General features: G+C 34.9%; 1 non-coding gene across 1 annotated transcript; it reads right to left on the bottom strand.

Moving 5' to 3' along the window:
• Nucleotides 1-277: 277 nt before the first annotated feature.
• Nucleotides 278-350, bottom strand: TRNAV-AAC (transfer RNA valine (anticodon AAC)). The gene has a single exon. It is a non-coding gene; the product is annotated as a tRNA-Val (tRNA).
• Nucleotides 351-23,890: the final 23,540 nt, after the last annotated feature.

Here is a 23,890-nt window from a genome sequence, read left to right as displayed (position 1 = left end):
TACTAACATATTAAAGAATTTAATACGAAGCTAAAGAAATTGTAAATATTTTAAAATAATTAATTTTGTCTTGTGTTTCTTCATTGATACTCTTATAGGGTCGAAAAATTAAAATTATTTGCAGCAGATAATCGAGGTTTGACTATAAGTTTAACCTACATATTTTATCACTCACATACATTACATATGTATAAGAACGAAATATTCGTTATAAAATAAGATAAATTGCGAAATTTGTTACCTAAACTATTTAAAATAAAAAAGAAAAAATGTTAATTGTTTCCGCCCGGGATCGAACCGGGGGCCTTCCGCGTGTTAGGCGGATGTGATAACCACTACACCACGGAAACACATGTGAATTCATGAACTAATAACCAGTAAATTAAAAAGGTTGTACACTTTGCTGTAAATGTCAACTGGGTAATTCAACAACTACAATAATATGTAATAGGGTGATTCAACAAATAATACATTCTCAATGTGGTGAATTAAAGTTGTAACATGGTAATTCATAAAACATAAAATTTATTATTCATGTAACCAACGTTCTGCGTACAATAGCACTATGCAACACTGAAAATGCAAACAACTGCTAGTATGCATTTTTTAAAGTACATATTGAGACTACAAAAACCCTAGTAAGGTTTTGTTCTTTCAGATCCAGTTCGGATTTTATGGCCTCATCTAAACCGGGCTAAAACTACAGTTTTTTGTTTTATCTCAGAAACGATTAGGAACAGACCACATAACAAAACTCCATCTGGGGCATCAAAATCGATAAAACAAAGAAAAAAGTATCAGCTAACTATTGGGAGTTAAACCATGTAACCTTTGCAATCTTCCAAATAAAGTACTCATCAATTCTTCAGAACATTCTGAAACTCTAAAATGCCTATTTTATGTTGTTTCAGCGGGATATTTCATCGTTCACACCAACAGTTTATTCGGTGCCCGGACATAACTCCCAAAATGATTTTGGGTGTTACGTCCCCCTTGCTTGCTTTTTAATTACAAAATTATTTTTTGCTCAATTTATGAAATTATCAGTTCGAAGAAGGTTACCAAACTATCGTATTCGACGAAGACATTTCGTATTCATTATTATTATTTTTTAATATGGACATGTAAATATAATTTATTCTTAATTTAATAACCAAAATTGCATATTTTTACAAAAAATTTTATTTTCTTAAATTGTGATAATATTTTTTTAAAAATCGCGAGATTTTTTTTTCAAAAATATTTTCGGCTGCGTCGTTTTTCGTTTTTCTGAAGGTATTTGCATACTTTTAAACAACTTTTTATTTCCTTAAAAAGTGAAAATATTTTTGTAAAAACTCACGCGATTTTTGTTTAAATATATTTGCCTGCGGCGCTTTCTGTTTTTCAGAAGGTATTTGTTTATTTTTATAGCGAAAATATTTTCCTAAAAAATCGCGCGATTTTTCAAAAATATTTTTATTTTATTTAAAAGTGAAAATATTTTTGGAAAAAATCGCACGAATTTTCTCAAAATTATTTTCGCCTGCATCGCTTTCTATTTTTCATAAGGTACGTGCACAATTTTACAAAAACTTTTTTTTGTTAAATAGTAAAAATATTTTTATAAAAATTATAAATAAATTCCCCTGCGGCACTTTTCGTTTTTCAGAAAGTATTTGCTGTTTTTACACTTTTTTATTTCCTTAAATAGTGAAAATATTTTTATAAAAAAAATCGAGCTATTTTTTTCAACAATATTTCGCCTGCGGAAGTGTCTTTATTTAAAAATGGTAATTACAAATTTTTACATATATTTTAATAACTTTACATTTTCTTAAAATAAGCAAATATTTTTGTAAAAATCTCACGATTTGCTTTTTAGTATTTTCTTCGGCGCTTTTCCACTTCCCGACACATCACCAATTAGCTTCATAAGCCTCATTTCCATTCATCTTAATGCCTACTAAAAACCAAAATATATATACACATCCGGCTAGCTAAGTTTTGCTGAAATGTTGATTTTGTATTGGCTACTACTTAATTTTCTTAAAAAATGTTGAATTTGAGGCAATAAATGCAGTTTTTCGAGTTCATTATTTCTTTTTTATTTTATTTATACCCTACACCACACTATGTAACATACAAAATGAATCGAAATAGACCCATAGTTCCTTTTGGGGATATACATATAATCACTTTCTGAGTTGATTTATGCATGTCCGTCTGTCCTTCTGTCCATGTATTTTTGTTCGCGACGTACAGGTCGCATTTTTTGTCCGATCCAGCTGAAAACTGGGGAATATAATTTGTTTGTCATAGGAAAAACGCTATTGCTTTTGGTGAAAATCGGTTCAGATTTGGATATAGCTCTCATAAATATTTTCGGCCGATTTGACGTATTTGCTGCACCAAACACGCTATGAAATTTGGAACATGTGACTGAATTCGGTCTAAAAAAATGTGCCAAATTACATCGAAATCGGTTCAGATTTGGATATAGCTCCCAAATATATTTTCTTCCAATTTGACGTATTTGCTGCACCAAACACGCTATATACGTTCGATTTTGATGAAATTTGGATTGTGTGACGGTCTAGGAATAAGTGTGCCATATTATATCGAAATCGTTTCAGATTTGGATATAGCTCCCATATATATTTTCGCCCCATTTTAGGTATTTGCTGCACCAAACACTGTATATATGTTTGATTTCGATGAAATATGGAACGTGTGGCTGAATTCAGTCTTCAGATTTGGATATAGCACCCATACATATTTTCGGCCGATTTGCTGCACCAAACACGCTATATACGTCCGATTTTGATGAAATTTGGATTGTGTGACTAAGTAAACACTTTCGTTCATTTCTCTCCAAAATGACGTCATGTTATGGGTAAAAACGATGAAAGTAAGCTAAGGAAAGTCTCTTGGGATATGTCAAGATGTGAGGTCCTGTATTCTAAATTTTGTTATGAAATTGGTAGGGATAAGATTCGAAAATGAAAGCTAACAGTCCATTGTATTATTTTCAATAATATTTCACATACAAAATTAATAAAAGTTCATTATTTCCGACTATAACTGAATTGTATCTATTATTATGAGCAGCAAATCTACTGCCCTTAGTTGAAACATTATCTAAAGTTAATTCATTTTAAATGAAACTTGCGTTGTATGTTTATTGCTACACTTTTATGGTATTGAGGTGTGAGAAAAAATATATTCTCAATTTCTTTAAATAAATATAACCGTTCTATTGAACTTTCATGGAAAATATATAAGGTGTATCTATTATTTTGAGCAGGAGTGTAAGTGTGCCAAATTACATCGAAATCGGCCTCAATATTCCTCTGAAATGGCTGAAATTTGGTATTTAGTCTTCATTTCGGGTATAAAACTTTCCATATTACATTTGTCGGTATAGGTCCACGCCTTTATATCGTCCCCATAGAACGATACCTCCAGATTTTTGGTATTTTGAATGTTGTGGCCTCAATATTCCTCCAAAATGGTTGAAATTTGGTATTTAGTCTTTATTGGAGGTAAAAGCCCTTCTGACTGAAATTCGTCGGTATAGGTGCACGTTTCGATATAGCCCCTATAGAACGGTACCTCCCGATTTTCGTAATTCTGAAGGTTGTGAAGACTAAAATTTGTTATTTAGTCTTCCATGGGGTTATATAGAGTTATAGTATAGGTCAGTGGGTTCCTATATTCCCAATAGAAGCATACCTATTGATTTTCGGTATTTTAAAGGTTTTACCGAAATATTGGAAATTTTGTATTTAGTTTTCTTTGAGTGTAAAAACTTTCTGCCAGGAATTTGTAGGTATAGATCGAAGTTTTGATATAGCCCTCATGGTACGGTACCTCCCGAATTTCGGTATTTTGAAGGTTAGCCACATCGTTTTCCGAACTTGCTGAAATTTGATATTTAGTCTTCTTCTTAAACGAAAGAAAAGTAATTGTTACTTTTACATCAATGCAACTCGTAGTGGAGGGTATAACAAGTTCGGCCTGGTCGAACTTAACGCGTACCCTCCAACATAATATTGAGGTTATAATCAAATTTGTCATTCCGTTTGTAATACATCGAAATATTCGTCGGAGATCCCGTAAAGTACATTTATTCTTGTTCGGCATAAAATTCTAAGTCGAAATAGCCATTTCCGTCTCTCCGTCCGTTCGTCCGTCTGTTGAAATCAAGATACACCTAGCTATTTTTAAAATAGAGCTTTATAATTTAGTATAGAAGTTTCTATTACCCCTAGGATGTTTGGTATTGAAAATGGGTAGGTCCACGTTTTGATATAGCCCCCATAGAACGGCACCTCCCGATTTTCGGCACTTTGAATGTTGTGCCCTCAATATCCCATCGAAATGGCTTAAATTTGGTATTTAGTCTACGTTGAGGGTATAAAACTTTCCCCCTGATATTTGTAGGTATAGGTCTTCATGTAGCCCCAATAGAACGGCACTCCCTGATTTTCGATATTTTGGAAGTTTTAGCCAGAGGTACAAAACATACCATACAAAATATAGCTAAAAACGTCAAAATCCGTAAATCGGGGGGCACCGTTATATGGGGGCTATACCAAAACGTGGACCTATATCCACAAGTTTTGTTATATATGTACGTTTATTGACATTTGAGAACCCTAAATGTCAAATTATAGCTACATCGGTCTGAAAATGTAGCTAAACACGTCAAAATACCGAAAATCGGAGGTTCCGTTATATGGGGGCTATACCAAAACGTGGACCGATATAGCCCATCATCGAACTTGACCTGTCTGCAAACTAAAGACGCATTTTCCCAAAATTTCAGACAATTTAGGTGGAGAGGTGTGGTGACCGCTAAGAACTTCAAATGTCAAATGTTCAAATTACAGCTAATTCGGTCAAAACTTGTAGTTAAAAATTCAAAATACCGAAAATCAGGAGGTACCGTTATATGGGGCTATACCTATGTTCATAATTTTTTCGAATATAAGTTTTTTGGTCACTAAGAACCCTAAATATCAAATTATAGCTAATTCGGTCTAGAAATGCGACTTAAATCGTCAAAATACCTGAAATCGGGCGGTAACGTTATATGGGGACTATTCCAAAACGTTGATCTACGTCCACTAGTTTTTTTATATAAGTTTATTGACACTTAAGAACCCTAAATGTCACATTATAGGTAAATCGGTCTGAAAATGTAGCTAAAAACGTCAAAATACCGTAAATCGGGGGTACCGTTATATAGGGGCTATACCAAAACGTGGACCTATGTCCACAACTTTTGTTATATAAGTTTATTGACACTTAAGAACCCTAAATTATAGGTAAATCGGTCTGAAAATGTAGCTAAAAACGTCAAAATACCGTAAATCGGGAGGTGCCGTTATATGGGGGCTATACCAAAACGTGGACCTATGTCCACAACTTTTGTTATATAAGTTTATTGACACTTAAGAACCCTAAATGTCACATTATAGGTAAATCGGTCTGAAAATGTAGCAAAAAACGTCAAAATACCGTAAATCGGGGGGTACCGTTATATGGGGGCTATACCAAAACGTGGACCTATGTCCACAACTTTTGTTATATAAGTTTAGTGACGCTTAGGAGCCCTAAATATCAATCGGTCTGAAAATGTAGCTAAAAACGGCAAAATACCGTAAATCGGGGGGAACCGTTATATGGGGGCTATACCAAAACGTGGACCTATGTCCACAACATTTGTTATATACGTTTATTGACACTTAAGAACCCTAAATGTCAATTTATAGCTAAATCGGTCTGAAAATGTAGCTAAAAACGTCAAAATACTGTAAATCGGGGGGTACCGTTATATGGGGGCTATACCAAAACGCGGACCGATATAGCCCATCATCGAACTTGACCTGCCTGCAAACAAAAGACGCATTTTCCCAAAATTTCAGCGTTCTATCTCCATTTTTGTGGATGCTAGAGTGATTACCACAGACGGACGGACGGACTTACACAGATCGACTCAGAATTTTACCCTGATCAAGAATATATATACTTTATAGGGTCGCAAATGAGTATTTCAATGCGTTACAAACGGAAAAACAAACTTAATATACCCTCCATACTATGGTGGAGGGTATGAAAAGAAAATATAAGTCATTATTGTGCAAAATCATCCTGCTTATTTCATCATTTCCATATTTTGCTTTGCCATTAATAATTTTTTCACCCTGCAGTACCTGAATGTCCTTGGCCGACATTAGTTTCCGGCGAAATCTTGCTATTTTCTGTTGAAGCTCACGAAAGCAATGCATGCCACACTCTTTTCACCACCGCGATAAAGAACCTCAATCCGGCTTTACTTACCCAACCAATATTATTAAATTTTTGGTGCCACAAAAAATCACGTTAGACCTTGATTAGCGCAACAACAGCAAATTAAGGTTAATTTGCGACACACACAAAACAAATCATGGAATTTTTGATATAATTAAAGCGATGAATTTATTTAGTATACAAACAGTTTATTTTTGGAAATTATAACAATAAAATACATACATTTATACCTATGTACATACATATTTAATTTGGAGTTGAAAAACTACTTAACATTCCCCTTAGATAAAAAAAAAGTTAACCTGTATTTAGTATTGACCAGACTTCATGGTAAAACATACATACATAACTACTAAAATAAATAAATACTTATTTAATATTGTTTAGGTGACAAATTTAGTATTCATGTCCAAAAACGTTTCTTATTGTAGTTGTTATTGTCCCCTTCCACGTAAAAGGACGAAATGTTAATGAGTTGTACATACATTTGTAGGTTTCTTTTTCAAGTTTTATTAGCCTATTCATATTTCACTCAAATATGTATGTTCTTTTTTTTTGGTATAACAAGACCAACAACAAAAACGTTCATGATATCAGACATAATTGTTTTTCATGTTTCTATTTTTATTGTATTTCAAGTGTTTCCTTTTTTAGTAGTTTACATTATTTACTTTTGAATACTGCAAGGTATCGGTTGGCACCTAAGGTGCTTACAACAGAGTTGCCATACCTATTTTAATATTTACAAAAGATTTAAATGGGGAATATTGATCCCATTATTCTAATGCAAGGATCTTTCTTCACTTTTACATTCGGGAGGCTCGATTTTCACCGTAGACATATGGCCCAGTCGACTTATTTGCTCAGTACGATCCCAGGAATCAGAAACGCTAGGCCTCCTTTAAGGTTTTTTCCTTCCATACATATCACCCCGCCCTAATAGGCATATATCTGTAAACAAGAATTCTTATCCTTCGGTTTACCAAATTCAACACCAACACTTAGATAATGTTTCGTTTCGTAACTTTAACCTTTCTAAAATTAAGGTAGCCAAGAAAATAGTGCAAAATATTATGGGTATGGTTTGGACGTGATGATAACACTGTGCTACAGTGAAAATTTGCAGGGGTTCTGATGCATAAATTCGGTATTGTGGGAGTCCATGGAAGACGAAAATACCTTTGGTTTCTTTGGGTCACTCCGTTTTTTGATTTTATAACGGTAAATGTAGTGAAAAACGGGGATTCTTGGATTTTCAACTTTAAACAGACATAACTTCCTTTTTCCACAGCTTATTATTTATTTAAAAGGTGAAAATCATGGCTTTCGAAAAAGCCATAATTTTTAAAAATCGGGTAACAAATGGTTGATTTATAGTGATTTAAGTGTGACAAAAACGCATTAAAAAACAGGAAAATGTTTTTCCTGGTGCTCTAAGCTGCGTAGAAGACACCAAACTGCGTAATTATTTACTTTTTTAAAGGAAAAACCAAAAAGTTAACACACTAAAGATGGCATAACTCACGCATTTTTCAACCGATTTCATTGGTTTTCCCCATTTTGTAAAGCTAACTAAATTTCCTCCTTGATAAAAGTAAATAATTACGCCGTTTGGTGTCTTCTACGCAGCCTAGAGCACGAGGATAAGCATTTTCCTGTTTTTTAATGCGTTTTTGTCACACTTAAATCACTATACCCTAACCATTTGTTACCCGATTTTTAAAAATTATGGCTTGTTCGAAAGACATGTTTCTCACCTTTTATATAAGCTGTAAATGTCCGTTGTGGAAAAAGAAGTTATGTCCGTTTTAAGTTGAAAATCCAAGAAACCCCGTTTTTCACTACATTTTCCGTTATAAAATCAAAAAACGAAGTGACCCAAAGAAACCAAAGGTATTTTCGTCTTCCAAGGACTCCGACAATACCGAAATTATGCATCAGAACCCCTGCAAAAAATTTTGTCCACTTTTGTATCACAGTGTAATAATACGATTTTATACAGATACCCTTAAATGCAAAATTACAGTCGATTGAGTTCGATAACATATCAATCAAGTACATAAGTATTTATCAGCTTTTCCTTCGGCCTGTGATTGTACAAAATAAACATCAACAAATAAACCAGTAAAGAAAGGGTCAAAGTCCGGCGGGGCCGACTATATAATACCCTACAGCACTGGGCATATGTAAAATATATGTTTATGGGAGCTAAATCCAAATCTGAACAGATTTCGAAATAGTTTTTCACATTTATTTGTAGACGAAATTCCGTCACATATTCCAAATTTCATCAAAATTAAACGTATATGGCGTGTTTCGTGCACCAAATATCTAAAATCGGCCGATAATATTATGAGAGATATATCCAACCGATTTCGATATGATTTGGCACACTTATTTCTAGACTAACCACCGTCACGCATTCCAAATTTCATTGAAATCGGACTAGAGATGGGCGCGTGACTAAAAAATTAGGCACGAACATGCACGAACACGGACCAAATTTTTTATGCACATTCACGCACAAACACGGCGTTTTTCGAGAAGCACGAACACGCACACTCACTCACGAAATTACAATTCCAGTAAGGAAAGGATCAAAGTCGGGCGGGGCCGACTATATAATACCCTACACCACTGTAAATATGTAAAATATGTATGGGAGCTAAATCCAAATCAGAACAGATTTCGATATAATTTGGTACACTTGACACACTAGGCCAAATCCCGGCAAACATTCCAAATTTTATTGAAATCGGACATATATAGCGCGTTTGGTGCATCAAATGCCTAAAATCGGACGAGAATATATATCCAAATCTGACCCGATATCTATATAATTTAGCACACTTATTTCTAGGCCAAACATTCCAAATTTTATTGAAATCGTACATATATAGCGCGTTTCGTGCATCAAATGACTTAAATCGGGCGAATATATATGGTGTCTATATCCAAATCTGAACCGATTTCTATATAATTTGGCACACTTATTTCTAGACTAAATTCGTCGCACATTCCAAATTTCATTGAAATCGGACATATACAGTCTGTCGCAAAAGTTAGTATACACCGTTGAAAGCAAAATGTATTAGGGATAAATATCACTATAACTTATAGAAAACAACAAACAATTAGTTTTATTTGATAGATAAGAAGGTTGTCCTCCGCAATAACAATTAAAAGTGCGCAATATTTGCATACATTAGCAAATGTACGGTTCGAATCCCAAAAAGACCAAAATTTATGTCGCAAAAGTTAGTATACAACGGAGAATCCTCGTGGAACTGTTTAAAAAATTCTTGATATTTTTGAACAAAATGAAACTAAATCTGTACTTAAGATCATAAAGAGTATATTAATTGGTTTTAATGGCAGTTATAGTACTTATAGTGACAAGTCCAACGTACACTGGATCGTAAAATCCACAAAAACTGGCATCTACAAATACAACAACTGTAGCGACAAAATTCCGAGTGTTATGCCCTGTTTATGAATACTATAGCCATGAAATGCTCAGAAAAGCTCTAAAGTTTCAATATGGGGTGATTTTGATCGAGTTTCGACTTGTCCTGTTTGAAAAAAACGGGAATTTTTCGAAGGAAACCCATACTTTTGAGGCCATTGTCCTTTTGAGACATGTAATAATCCTTAATCCTTACACATAAGGACTTTCCTTTTGAGTTAATTTTCTCACAAATGTTGCCACTTTTCATATTCTCACCAAAAGAAAATAGCAGGAGAACCTCAAGGTCCGTTGTAAGCCCTACAGTTATACTGTCCTACCGGCCTTTTAGCAGTATCGGACATTCTTCTCGTGTCCCTAGTGTCTAATGTACTACTAATGTCTACTGAACTACTTCTAACTGATCCATTTAGTTGTATTTTAGTCCTAAGTGAAGCGAACACAGCTTTTCAGAACGTTTTTGCACAATCCATGTGTTATAATGGCAGATAAAGCTCTGTATTAAAATTTTAAATTAGCTATCATATCCTTCTGTGGTGGTGGAGTATCACTGTAGGGCTTACACCAGAACTTGAGGTTCTCCTACTATTTATTTTTGGTGGGAAAGTGAAAAGGGACATAATTTGTAAGAAAATTAACTGAAAAGGAAGGTCCTTATGTGTAAGGATTAAGGATTATTACATGTTTCAAAAGGACAACGGCCTCGAAAGTATGGGTTTCCTTCAAGAAATTCCCGTTTTTTCAAAAAGGACAAGTCGAAACTCGTTCAAGATCACCCATATTGAAACTTTAGAGCATTTCATGGCTTTAAAATTCATAAACAGGACATAACACCCGGAATTTTGTCGCTACAATTGTTGTATTTGTAGATGACCAATTTTTGTGGATTTTACGATCCAGTGTACGTTGGACTTGTCACTATAAATACTATAACTGCCATTAAAACCAATTAATATACTCTTTATGATCTTAAGTACAGATTTAGTTTCATTTTGTTCAAAAATATCAAGAATTTTTTAAACAGTTTCACGGGGATTCTCCGTTGTATACTAAATTTTGCGACATAAATTTTGGTCTTTTTGGAATTCGAACCGTACATTTGCTAATGTATGCAAATATTGCGCACTTTTAATTGTTATTGCGGAGGACAACCTTCTTATCTATCAAATAAAACTAATTGTTTGTTGTTTTCAATAAGTTATAGTGATATTTATCCCTAATACATTTTGGTTTCAACGGTGTATACTAACTTTTGCGACAGACTGTATAGCGTTTTTCTTGCATCAAATGCCTTAAACCGGGCGAAGATATATATTGGGGCTATATCCAAATCTGAACCGATTTTTACCAAAATAAATAGCGTTCGTTCTTTTGCCAAAAAACTATCTTCCCCAATTTTCATGCGAATCGGACAATAAATGCGACCTGTACTTTGTTTACAAAAATACATGGACAGACGGACATGCGTAAATCGACTTAGAAAGTGATTCTATGTATATCCCTAAAAGGAACTGTGGGTCTATCTCGTTTCCTTTTGCATGTTACAAACTAATGCACAAAGACATTATACCCCTTACCACAAGGTGGTGTAGGGTATAAAAAGGAGAAGTCGATATAGGTGTACATTTGTTTTTAAAAAATATTCATATGAACTTCTAATTTCTCTATTCTTATTTAAAAACCATTATTTTGTCCAAGTTAGAACTCAAAAGTCTAGTAAGCCTTTCGTTGAGAATATTTCCAGATGTGGAAAAAATCTCTCGCTCGTTGCTGAGCTGACGGGTATAGCCAAAAATTTCCTGGCTAATTGTTCTAAATATTTTAGATTAGGCTGTTTCCAAAAGTCTAAAACATCAGTCGGGCTAGATACGGCACTCGATACTATGTATCAATTTCTGTATCAACTTTTTCATTTTTCGCCTTTTTGCCATTTTGATCCAAAAACTCTGATAATTAGTGTAAATGTGGCATTGTAATTTCCTGCTCATCATACGTTCTCACTTTGTATATCAAGTAACATTGCTTTTACATTAGCTAATAAAAAATCATCTTCTTATAGGTCATTTAGATATGACTTCATTAGGGGTAGTTTACACTATATGTAAATGTCACATGACATGAAATTTTCCATCATTATATAGTCGCTAATATGTGCAATATTGGGGATTTTCCTTACGCCATTTACTTTGTGCGTCCACACCAGCAAAAATGTAATAAAATTACGTCTCCACATTGCCTGCGTGGGTAGATATGGAATGTTTTTATTTCGTGTCATATGACATTTACATATAGTGTAAACTACCCCTTAGCCGGATTTAGTGCATTACCAGGTTTCATTTCCTAAATCCGGTCAAAATCTACCATATTTCCCACACAACTCTGTTTTTTGCAACATGTTGCTAGAAAATATAAAAAGTTGCAAGCTGGGACAAGAAACAAGGTAGATTCATCGGTGAATTGCCATTACAAAAATAATTTAAAATGTCAAAATTTGTAAACGATACGAAAAAATAAATTTGATTTGATACCAAGACAAATATTTGCAATGTTTAAACGATAAAATAATTTTTTATTTGCTCATTAGTTAGCATTAGTATCATAATAAGCTAACATTTTCAATATTAAACAATCAATTTGTAAGTTATTTTTCAAATTCGATAGGATGGGCTGATGCATCTACCTTGGTAATTGTGCTATGAACAAAAATCAGCTGATTGAAATTTAAATCCTCGAAAAGGTATATCTAAATGCAATGAGATTTGTACTGGATTTATTAAATCCATATGAGGATTCATGGCTAGTCTAAATGAGCTGTTAAACGGCGGAAATAAAAACGCCCCTATAAGATGTGTCATTGTTGGTACAAAGCATTTAAGCAATGATTGTTTAGTGTTAGCTTTCAAATCTTTCAATTGAGCAGACTTTCAAAAGTTTTTTAGCCCGAAGGGCAAAAATGTGCATAGTAGGGTACTTTTCCGAGAATATTTTATGAAAACCCAATAGAAGTTCTAGCAATGAAAACTTTAAGTCAGATATACGATCCAACTCATGCTTTTGTAGCAAAATACTCCTACAGCCAGTTTCTGTATGTCGAAAGAAGAATGTGTGCGAATAAAACACGTCCGAATTTTATGTTTATATTTATTGTACTTCTCGGACTAGAGAATATGTGGTCATTTGCAACAAATTCGCGAAAGTTACAGACTGTTTTTAATGACTTTAGTAATCGCAGTCGGTGCGGAAACTTTTTTCACGGAATCGAACTAAAACACGCGTTTTCATTATCAGGACAATATTCCGCACATCGTACTGTCGTGGTATTTTTTTGGTTATAGCCCTAATGGACATTCATATGTTGATAATTTTCAGTGGATGGATGTTGTGTGGGAAACTCAAACGTCAAATTATAAGTAGTTCGGTTAAATATTGCAGGTAACATCCTCAAAATACCGAAAATTGGAAGGTACCGTTATATGGGTTCTATACTAAAACATGGACCTATGTTAATAATTTTTGGTGGAGATGTTTTGTGACCACTGGGAACCTTAATCGTGAAATTACAGGTAGTTCTGTAAAAAAGTAGCTAAAACCCTTAAGATACCGATAATTTGAAGGAACCGTTGTATGGGAGCTATAACAAAATGTGGGCCAATATAGCCCATCTTCGAACTTGACCTGCTTATGGAAATACGATACTGGTGTGCAAAAATATAGCATTCTATCTCAATTGTTGTGGACGCTACAGTGATTACAGCAGACGGATATGGCTATATTGACTCTGAATTTTATCCTGATTAAGAATATATGAAAAAACCAAAAATGTTTTACAATCGATGAATCCGAGTTTCACGAATTCAGAATTCGCTAACTGTTAACATATTCTATATAGTATGACTGGCATTCTTTAAAATGAAGTGTTTTAGGAGGGATCCCATAATGTCGACCATTAAAGTTTATTTTCGTCGAAGCTGTGTTGCCATCAACGTAGAAAAATGGGTAAAAATGGGTTGAAGCCAACAATTTTTTTATGTTCCCTTCCGATTTCAGTTTAACCTTACATTTTATAGACCTATGCCCAAAGAAAGACTCAAAGAATACTTCATGGGCAATATGATACTAGTGTATCATTTTTCGATATATCCACTGCATCCACCTAAAATTGATGCTGACATTTTGAAGCCGGAATTTCGGGGTTTTTTGAATTTTTCTAATAATCCGGACGCGCAACAAGATAATTTTCCAAACTCGTAATAGGTTTATAGAACTCGTGATTTTACGTCATTTAATGTATATCCCATGAGTGTGCTACTTATAGTATCCTAGTAATATGAATCCAAAGGCCAAAATGTCATGCGTGAATTTTCTTAAAGCCCTATTTTTTGCGTGTAAAATTTACAACTGTCATTCAATTTCCTTTGAACCCCGCGTGAATTTAGTTTTTTTAAGCGAGGGATCTAATGAGCCCTTCCGCGATTGAATCCATCCACTAAAACCACGGATGTAGATACCTAGAAAATAGGAAAATAAGCAAAAATATATTTTGAGAAATACGCGTAGTAAACCGAGATTTCCTTTAAAAAGATTTTACATAAATGGAATCCTTTATACGCGATTATAATATTTGCGAAAACGCGTGTCATAAATTACAGAGATGTGCGAGTAATATGGGTCTTTTACGCAAAATAGAATGTGGAGGCACATCCGCGGTTCTATTTGAAATGGGTGTATATTGACGTATTTTTGATGGGCGCCTATGAAACCGGATGCGCATCAAAATCGTATACACATTGCGCGACTTTTACCCACTTTAAGGTTTATTGCATCTTGTGATACAGCTGACGGCACACAATGACCGCTGAGTGAAACATCGAAATAGGCATAGATATTGAAAGAGATTGATTCACTGTATCCAAAATCGGATGCGCATCAACCGACCTTAACTATTTCGCGAATAACAGGCTTTTTAATTTTCATATTTTTTGAATGATTGTAATTTAAATCAAAGACATAAATACAACAAGATAAGACATTTCTTTTGCTATCATTCTTTAGTGAATGGCTTTTGAATTTAACATAATGTTATGTTACGATATGGTGATATAACATTTTTTTCTTTTATACATTTTTACGTATTTAACCGAATTTACCGATCCAATTGACATGGAATTATTCTTTAATAGATCCTGGAATACATAAATTTCGTTTCTGATACCATTACATGAAATGTTCATCCTTGGTTGCGATTTTGAATTAACTGCAACCTGTTAAGGGTAATGTTTCTATACAAAGTTTCGTAAACATTTTTTTGTTGCATGCATTTTGTCAGGTCTTTATTACTTTATGTCTTTGTTTAAATATTACTCTTAATTTCCTATCCTTATAAGTTATCATAGTAAGCAGTTAAGCTCTCGCGATGGTAACACTATTTCTTGATGAAGTTTTAGCAGTATACATTAATTATTGTATGGGATTTTAGCGAAATAGTTGAAGAACTCCCATATATTTATACCCTACTCCACAATGTGGGAAGGGCATTATATGTTTGTTTTGCTAAAAATTCATGTAACACCGCGAAATATTCGTCGTAGACACCCAATGTGGTATACCATTCTTCATATCTCGACGAGATAAAGCGATACAGCGATGTGTGTCCGTCCGTCCGTACGTGTGTCCGTCTGTCCATTATAAATTATAATCAAACTCCAGCCCACAATTATGGACCGATAGTCACGAAATTTGGTATGAAAGTCGGTTTCACATCAAAATAGATAGCGGGTGAAATGGAGCAAAAATAAAAATTTTACCCGATTCTGTAGCTGCTCTGTAGGCCACAATAGTAGTCCAAACGACGGGAAATTTTTAATTATGTTTGAGTTCATGACAAAGAAGAAGCTTGCAATCTTAGAAGATGATCGGATAATATTTAGCAAGTTAAATGGACCAAAACTTTTGTGTGAAAATTTTAAAAAATTTTAATGTACAGTCTGTATCTTTATTCTTGAAAGACCCAGTTTGGCCCATTAAGTGATATTTGAAAGAGGAACTCTTGACCTTTCCATTGATGTCAATAATTTTGACGTAAGTGGTCAGATGGCAGAGTTACAGCTTAATGTATAAAGGGATCTAACAGTGCATAGTGTTTTATAATCACGAAAATGTCGTATTTATAGTTCAATGCTGACAAAATTTTTAACGGGGAAAGAGTTTAGGTCGACGAAGTTATCAATAATTTTGTATGATGATCGAATTGTAATTGGTGGGTGAAATTGACTGACAACAATTGAAATTTATATACTGATCACATACCTTCTAAACTTTAAGCTAAAGTACACGTAACTTAAAAAAAAATTATTTATATGTTGCCTGATCTCTTAAACTGCGTTAGGATCTACAGTTTTTCCAGTATACTTTCACGTCTCTTGAACGAGTATCTTTGTTTACAAAATTAATTCTTATCCGCAAAAGTAGTGGAGTCGGGTATCACATGGTCGGCCCCGTCCGACTATAGTCTTTTCTTACTTGTTATACCCTCAGCCTTTAGGCTAGAAAGGGTATATACGAAATAATGGTTTTCGACCCCAACTATGTTTGGACGAAATGTGTTTCAGACAATTTGGGCTTGATTTAGCAATGTCCGTCCGTCGGTCTGTCTGTCCGGCTGGTGCGCACGATAACTCTCGAACGGATGAACCGATTCGATTCAAATTTTGGTTTTCGTAATATTTTGTCCAAACTTAGTTTAAGTTCGAAGATGAGCTATATCGGTCCACTACTTCCGGTACCTCCCCCACAAAAGTTCCAAAATGTTCGGAAAATTTGTGGGCACGAAACTCTTGAAGGGATTAACCGATTTGATCCATACTTTGCACGTCGTGAAATTTCTACCAGGCTTAGATAAGGTTCCAATATGGACTCAATCGGCCCACTCCTTCGGTACTTCCCACACCAAAATTCGAATAAGTTCAGTTTAGGACCTGCTCTCGAATCGCTTTGATTTTTGTTGCAGCAACTTGTATTCACTTCCCCCCATACGACGGTACAAGTTTCATCAGGGGCAAGTCCATACTTCCTGAGAAAATGGCCGGAAAGGTGCAAAAAGCCCCTATGACAAAATTTGGTCTTCGTAATATTTTATCAAAACATAATTTAAATTCAAAGATGGGCTATATCGGTCCACTCCTTCAGGTACCTCCCCCGCAAAACTTCAAAAATGTTCGGAAAATTTTTGCGCACGATAACTCTTGAAGGGAATGACCGATGTAATCCATACTTTGCACATCCTAACATATATACCAGATATAGACCAGGTTCGAATATGAACTATATTTGTCTACTCCTTCTGGTACCTCTCACACAAAATTTTGGATAAGTTCACTTTAAGACCTGCTCGCAAATCACTTTGATCTTTGTTGAAGCGATTTGCATTCGCTACCTCCATTACGACGGTAAAAGTTTTTTTCAGGGACAGGTCCATTTTTCTTGGGAAAACAGCCCGAAAGGTGTAAAAAAAACCCTGTGTCACCATATATGACGGTCGGAGAACACGATAACTCTCGAACTGTTCAACCGATTTGGTCCAACATTTGGCCTTCGTCATACTATATCCAAACTTAGTTTCATGGGCAATACCGGTCCACAACTTTCGGTACTTCTCCCCAATATTTAAAAAATGTCACGAAAATGCTAGGACGATATCACTTGAATGGGGCAACCGATTTGGTCCAAACTTTGGATCTCCTAATGTTTTATCAAAATTTAGTTTAACTTCTAAAATGGCCCATATCGGTCCGCCCTAAGTTCACCTGCCCCACAAAAGTTCAACATTTGTGTCTTAGTGCAGTTAATTCCTAATCCACATTTTTGTCGGCAAGTTCAATGGTCCAAAAAGGGCCACAAAATTATGAAGAAACCTTAAATACATTCGATCTGTCCGGAGGTAAACTTTTCGTTTCACATTGGCTGAGGGTATATCTCTGTCGGCAAAGCCGACTGATCCTTTTTTACTTGTTATACCCTATACCACGATGTGGAAAAGGGTATTATAAGTTTGTTTTGGTAAAAATTCATGTAACACCGCGAAATATTCGTCGGAGACCCCCAATGTGGTATACCAATCTTCATATCTCGACGAGATAAAGCGATTTTGAGATGTGTGTCCGTCCGTCAGTCCGTCCGTCCGTCCGTCCGTCCGTCTGTCCATTATAAATTGTAAACACGCTCCAGGCCGCAATTATGGACCGATCGTCACGAAATTTTGTATGGAGGTCGGGTTCAGATCAGAATAGATCCCTATTCTTATTGGTGATGATCGCGAAATATTTAGCGGGTGAAATGGACCAAAAACATAATATTTATCCAATTTTCTAGCGGCTCTGTAGGTCTCAATAATAGTCCGATCAACGCGTAATTTTAAATAAGGTAAGAGTATATCACAAAGGAGAAGCTTGGAACTTGAGATGGCGATCGGATAATATTTAGAGGGTTAAATGGACCAAAACTTTTGTGTGAAAATTGTGAAAATTTTTAATATACAGCTTATATCTTAATTCCTGGAAGTGACATTCCGGACAAGTGAGATACACTTGAAAGTGGGACGCTTGGCCTTTCAATTGATGCCAATTATGCTGGTGTGCATGATCAGATAACAGAGTTACAGCCTAATATATTCCGTTATTTGTTTGTAGTGTAATAATAAACTCGCTAGAAGTCGCAATTATACATCAATAGTCACGAAATTTTGCACCGGGTAAGAGTATAGGTCGAAAAAGATGCCTACAATTTTGAATGATGATCTGATATTCTTTAGCGGGTGAAATGGACCATTACTTTTGTATGAAAAATATAAAATTTTATTTATGGTCGATATTTTAATTCCTTGAGGACATATATATTTCGCAAAGTAGCCTACATATGGGAAAAAACTACTGACCTTTCCTCTGATGTAAATTGCAATAAAGTGTTTGCTAGATAACGGGCCTACTGCCTAATATATAATGGGTTCCGTGTAGAGAACCACATTTTTATCCCATGCTACATATTGTCTCTCCAAAAGTTTGTGTAACACCACGAAATATTTGTCCTAGGCCTCTTATTTGGTATGCCAAAATTCATATCTCGACGAGATAAAGCGATTTAGCGATGTGTGTCCGTCCATTAAAAATTGTAAACAAGCTTAAGGCCGCAATTATGGACCGATTGTAACGAATTTTTTAAGGAGGTTGGGTTCGGGCCAGAATAGAAATTATTAGTTTTTGATGATGATCGTCAAATGTTCAGGGGATGAAATGGACCAAAAACAAAATTTTAACCAATTTTGTGGCGGCTCTGTAGGTCAAAATAATAACCCGCAAAATTTTAAACAAAGTTTGAATTTATGATGAAGAAGAAGCGTACAAACCAACGTGAAGATCAGATAATACTTAGCGGGTTAAATGGACTGAAACTTTTTGTGAAATTGGTAAAAACTTCAATAACGTAGCGGTTAAACAACGGAAGTAGTAGTACTACATAAGTGGGTTTCATTACATTTTAGTTTGTGTGAACTAAATTTTCCTTTCCTACTACAAAAATGTCTTTGTCATGCTAGATAACTTTTTGGTTTTGGTCATAAGTATTATACAATTCATCTCTGATATTTGATAATTAAATTTTCACAATCATTGAAAAGAAGTTCCGTGGAGAGCGATTGTCCAGGGATAGTGGTATAGGGTATCCCATGGTCGGCTCCGTCCAACTATAGACTTTTCTTACTTGTTATACCCTATACCACAATGTGGAAAAGGGTATTATAAGTTTGTTTTGGTAAAAATTCATGTAACACCGCGAAATATTCGTCGGAGACCCCCAATGTGGTATACCAATCTTCATATCTCGACGAGATAAAGCGATTTTGAGATGTGTGTCTGTCCGTCCGTCCGTCCGTCCGTCCGTCTGTCCATTATAAATTGTAAACACGCTCCAGGCCGCAATTATGGACCGATCGTCACGAAATTTTGTATGGAGGTCGGGTTCAGATCAGAATAGATCCCTATTCTTATTGGTGATGATCGTGAAATATTAAGCGGGTGAAATGGACCAAAAACTAAATTTTTATCCGATTTTGTAGCGGCTCTGTATGTCGCAATTATAGTCCGATCGCCTCGAAATTTTAAATAATGTAAGATTATATGACAAAGAAGAAGCTTGCAATTTGAGATGGTGATCGGATGATGTTTAGAGGGTTAAATGGACCACAACTTTTGTGTGAAAATTGTGAAAATTTTTAATATACCGGTAATATCTTTATTCCTGGACCACACATTCCGCCCATATAAATAATATTTGGAAGGACAACTCTTGCCCTTTCAATTAATGCCAATAATGTTGATTTATGTAGTCAGATAACAGAGTTACAGCCTAATATATCGAGAGTTTTGCATGTAATGTAATCAAAATCATACTAGAGGTCGCAATTATAGATCAATAGTCACGAAATTTTGCACGAGGTAGGGGCTTAAGTCGAAGAAGATGCCTACAATTTTTGATGATGACCTGATATTATTTAGCGGGTGCAATGGACCATTACTTTTGTATACTAAATAAAAACATTTTATTTTTGGTCCATATTTGAATCCCTGGAGGCCATATACCGGCAAAGTCGCCTATATATGAACAATTAACTACCGATCTTTCCTCTGATGAAAATTGCAATAATATCTGTGCTTGGTAACGGACCTACTACCTAAGATATAATGAGTTTTGTGAAGAGAACCACATCTTCCTCCCATGCTATAAATTTCCTCTATCATGACAGACAAATTCCCAGTTCTTACAAATTGCGTGGAACCTGTCCAATTGTTCAAAATTTAAAGATGTAGCAGAAATTGCTAAACAACGCCAATTTTCAAATTTAAGAATATTTCTTAAAATGTACTGTATATAATTGTTCCACAAACATCCCAGTAGGGACAAGGGAGCCTTCTCTCATATCAATCAGAGCACCCCTATTAATATCAGCTCAATGATATGTCGACAGCGGAATTTTATGCAACACCTATTTTTGTAAAACTTGCATATTTTTGGCTTCTAATTAAATTCCAATCGAAATATATCACATATGCAAAAATATGCGAAATGTATAAATTATGCATATGCAAATATTATTTTTGCATATGGAAAATTTCTGTATTTCACATATTTTCGTGTGCTACATATATTTCAATAATATCTTCTAAAATATTTATGTGTACATTTTTCTGTTTGAAATTCACTTCAGACAAGTCAATAAAATAGAGAAATCTCTAACCAGAGCCACAATCTTCAAAATGTCGAAAATGGTGAGCTTTCGTTGTATGGGAGCTATATGAACGCTTAGACCTATACCGACAAATTTCAGATGGAAAGTTGAATACCCCCAATGAAGACTTAATACCAAATTTTAGCCAATTCGGAGGGATATTGAGACCATAACCTTCAAAGTACAGAAAATCGGTAGGTTCTGGTTATGGGAGCTATATGAAGACGTGGACATATAACGACAAATTTCAGGTGGAAAGTTTTTTTACTTCCAACGAAGACTGAATACAAAATGTCAGCCACTTCAGTTTGATATTGAGGCCACAACCTTCAAAATACCGGGTATCGGGAGATACGGTTCTATGGGAGCTATATGAAGACCTGGACCTATACCGATCAATTTCAGGTCGAAAATTGTGATGAACGAATACTTAATACAAACTTTCAGCCAATTCGATGGGATACTTAGGGCACAAAGTCTTGCATATGGTTTAGCATATATGTCAAAATATGCAAAAAATTAGGTCCAGTCCGTTCTAAAATTACTTATTGGTGCCACCATAGTACAATTGTTTGCACACCCGCCTTGCACGCTGAAGGTCGGGCGTTTGATTCCCGGCCAGCAAACATCAAATTTCCAACGATGGCAAAATACCCCTCAGTAAAGTTGGCGACATTTTCTGAGTATTTCAACCATGTACTCAACTACAGGTGGTGTTTTAAGACATGCCTTTCGGACTCGGCGATAAACAGTAGGCCCCATACTATTGCTGTAATATGAATCGTGGTACACGCCCTGTCCCTTCTGTGATGTTTGTGGAACAATTATTATATTGTTATTTAAACTTAATGTGATAAGGTTGCAGACTCCAAAAATTTATTTCTTACAATGAGCTTATTTGTCCAAAAGAAACTTTGATTTGCTGAAAGCTAACTCGCAGGGTAGTGGTGTAGGGTATCGTATGGTCGGCCCTGTCCGACTATAGCCTTTGCTTACTTGTTTTTTTCTAATTTTTGTAATCGAACCAAAAAATGTATTTGGAAAAATATTCTAACAATACTTTTTTCTCTTTTGTTGTTGCTATAATATGCAATTTATAAAGTCAATGTTTACAATTTTGGTTTCATATTTTTTTACGCGTTGTCTAGATTCTGTACGTATTTCTAATTTATTTTTTAGAGGTGTATACGGACTCTTAGGTAGTACAATTTAGATTTGCTCCCAGATTTTTTTTAATTTTTTTGGTTTTCCGCGAAAATAAAAACAAATTTTAGAATTTATGTTGCATCTACGGATGGATATCAAATGATGTTACTGATATATGCATACATTTTCTCAATACAACAAATAAGAATTTTTAAAATATTTTTTCTTTATAAGAGGATAAAAACCGCAATAACTTTTGCGCACATCGGCCAATTTTGTGAACGCGAGCAGATTTGAAACCAGAATATTTTCCTTAACCTCTGCACTAAAAATCGAAGATGTGCTCGCAAAAAAATTTTTTTATTGTTTTTTCAAAGGAAATTTGGTTTTTACCATATCACGAATATTGTCAATTATTTCATATTCCATTTCAGAAAAAAGGATACATTTTTTCGCGCTACATCAACGATTTTTGATATGTAGTTTAAGAAAAAAATTACCAGTACGAATCTGGTCGCGAGCCAATTTTTGGTTGTTGCGGAAAAAAGTTATGGCATTTTTATATCGCTTACTAAGAAAGAAAATATTATAAAAACGCTAATTATTTGAATGAGCACAATTGTTACAAAAAAGTTCTGGCGAAATCACTTCAGCGAGTAGATTGCATAATACCTGCAAAATGTTACACAGAATTCGCGGAATATACATAAAACTGATAAATTATTGAATATAAGTCAATTTTTTCAAAATTAAGGCCCATTTAGTGGTCATAAAATTACATAAAAAATTGTTGTGGATCAAAACTTCACGGCGAATCAAATGAGACTACAATCATACAGATTGGTGTTATAGTTTCGATGTTACAGCCAAAATAAGCACATATTTTGGTAAAAAAAATAATTTTTTGTTTGAAAAATATTTTTTCACATGCATTATGTGGTAGAAATCTATAGGAACAAGTAAAAAAGTATCAGTCGTCTTGGCGACAGAGATATACCCTCAGCCTGTGTATATTGAAAAAATTGTTCCCAAAAAACGTATGTATTTAGAGGGTTTTAAAAATTTTGGGAGTATGAACCGACAAAAATGTTGATTAGGACTAAAGAGCAAATGTTTTGCGGAGGAAATACTTAAAGGAATGGATCGATATTGACCATTATGGAAGTGGATCTCCAGCCACTACATATGGTGTCATAGAGGATTTTTACACCCTTGGGGCTGTTTGCTCAAGAAGTGTGGATTTGCCCCTGAAAAAACTTTTACCATCGTAATTGAGGCAGCGAATGCAAGTTGCTTCAACAAAAATCAAAGTGATTCGATAGCAGGTCTTAAAGTGAACTTATTCGAAATTTTGTTTGGGAGGTACTGGATGCAGTGGACAAATGTAGTTCATATTTGAACCTGATCTATATCTGGCAGATATATAGGATGTGTAAAGTATGGACCAATTCGGCCACTCCCTTCAAAAGTTACCGTGCGAACAAGTTTTCCAAACATTTTTGAAATTTTGTGGGGGATGTACCTGAAGGAGTGGACCGATATAACCCATCTTCGAACTTAAACTAAGTTTGGACAAAATATTACGAAGGCCAAATTTTGGACCGAATCGGTTGATCCGTTCGAGAGTTATCGTGCGCTCCAGCCAGCCAGACAGACGGACGGACATTGCTCAATCGACTCCAAATTGTCTGAAACACATTTCGTCC

The sequence above is a fragment of the Musca autumnalis genome, unplaced genomic scaffold (assembly GCF_047663935.1).
Source record: "Musca autumnalis isolate F117 unplaced genomic scaffold, ASM4766393v1 scaffold_5, whole genome shotgun sequence".
In the NCBI taxonomy this organism is placed as follows: Eukaryota; Metazoa; Arthropoda; class Insecta; order Diptera; family Muscidae; genus Musca; species Musca autumnalis.
Note: the sequence above shows the minus strand (reverse complement) of the source record. Positions and strands in the feature narration are given on the sequence as shown.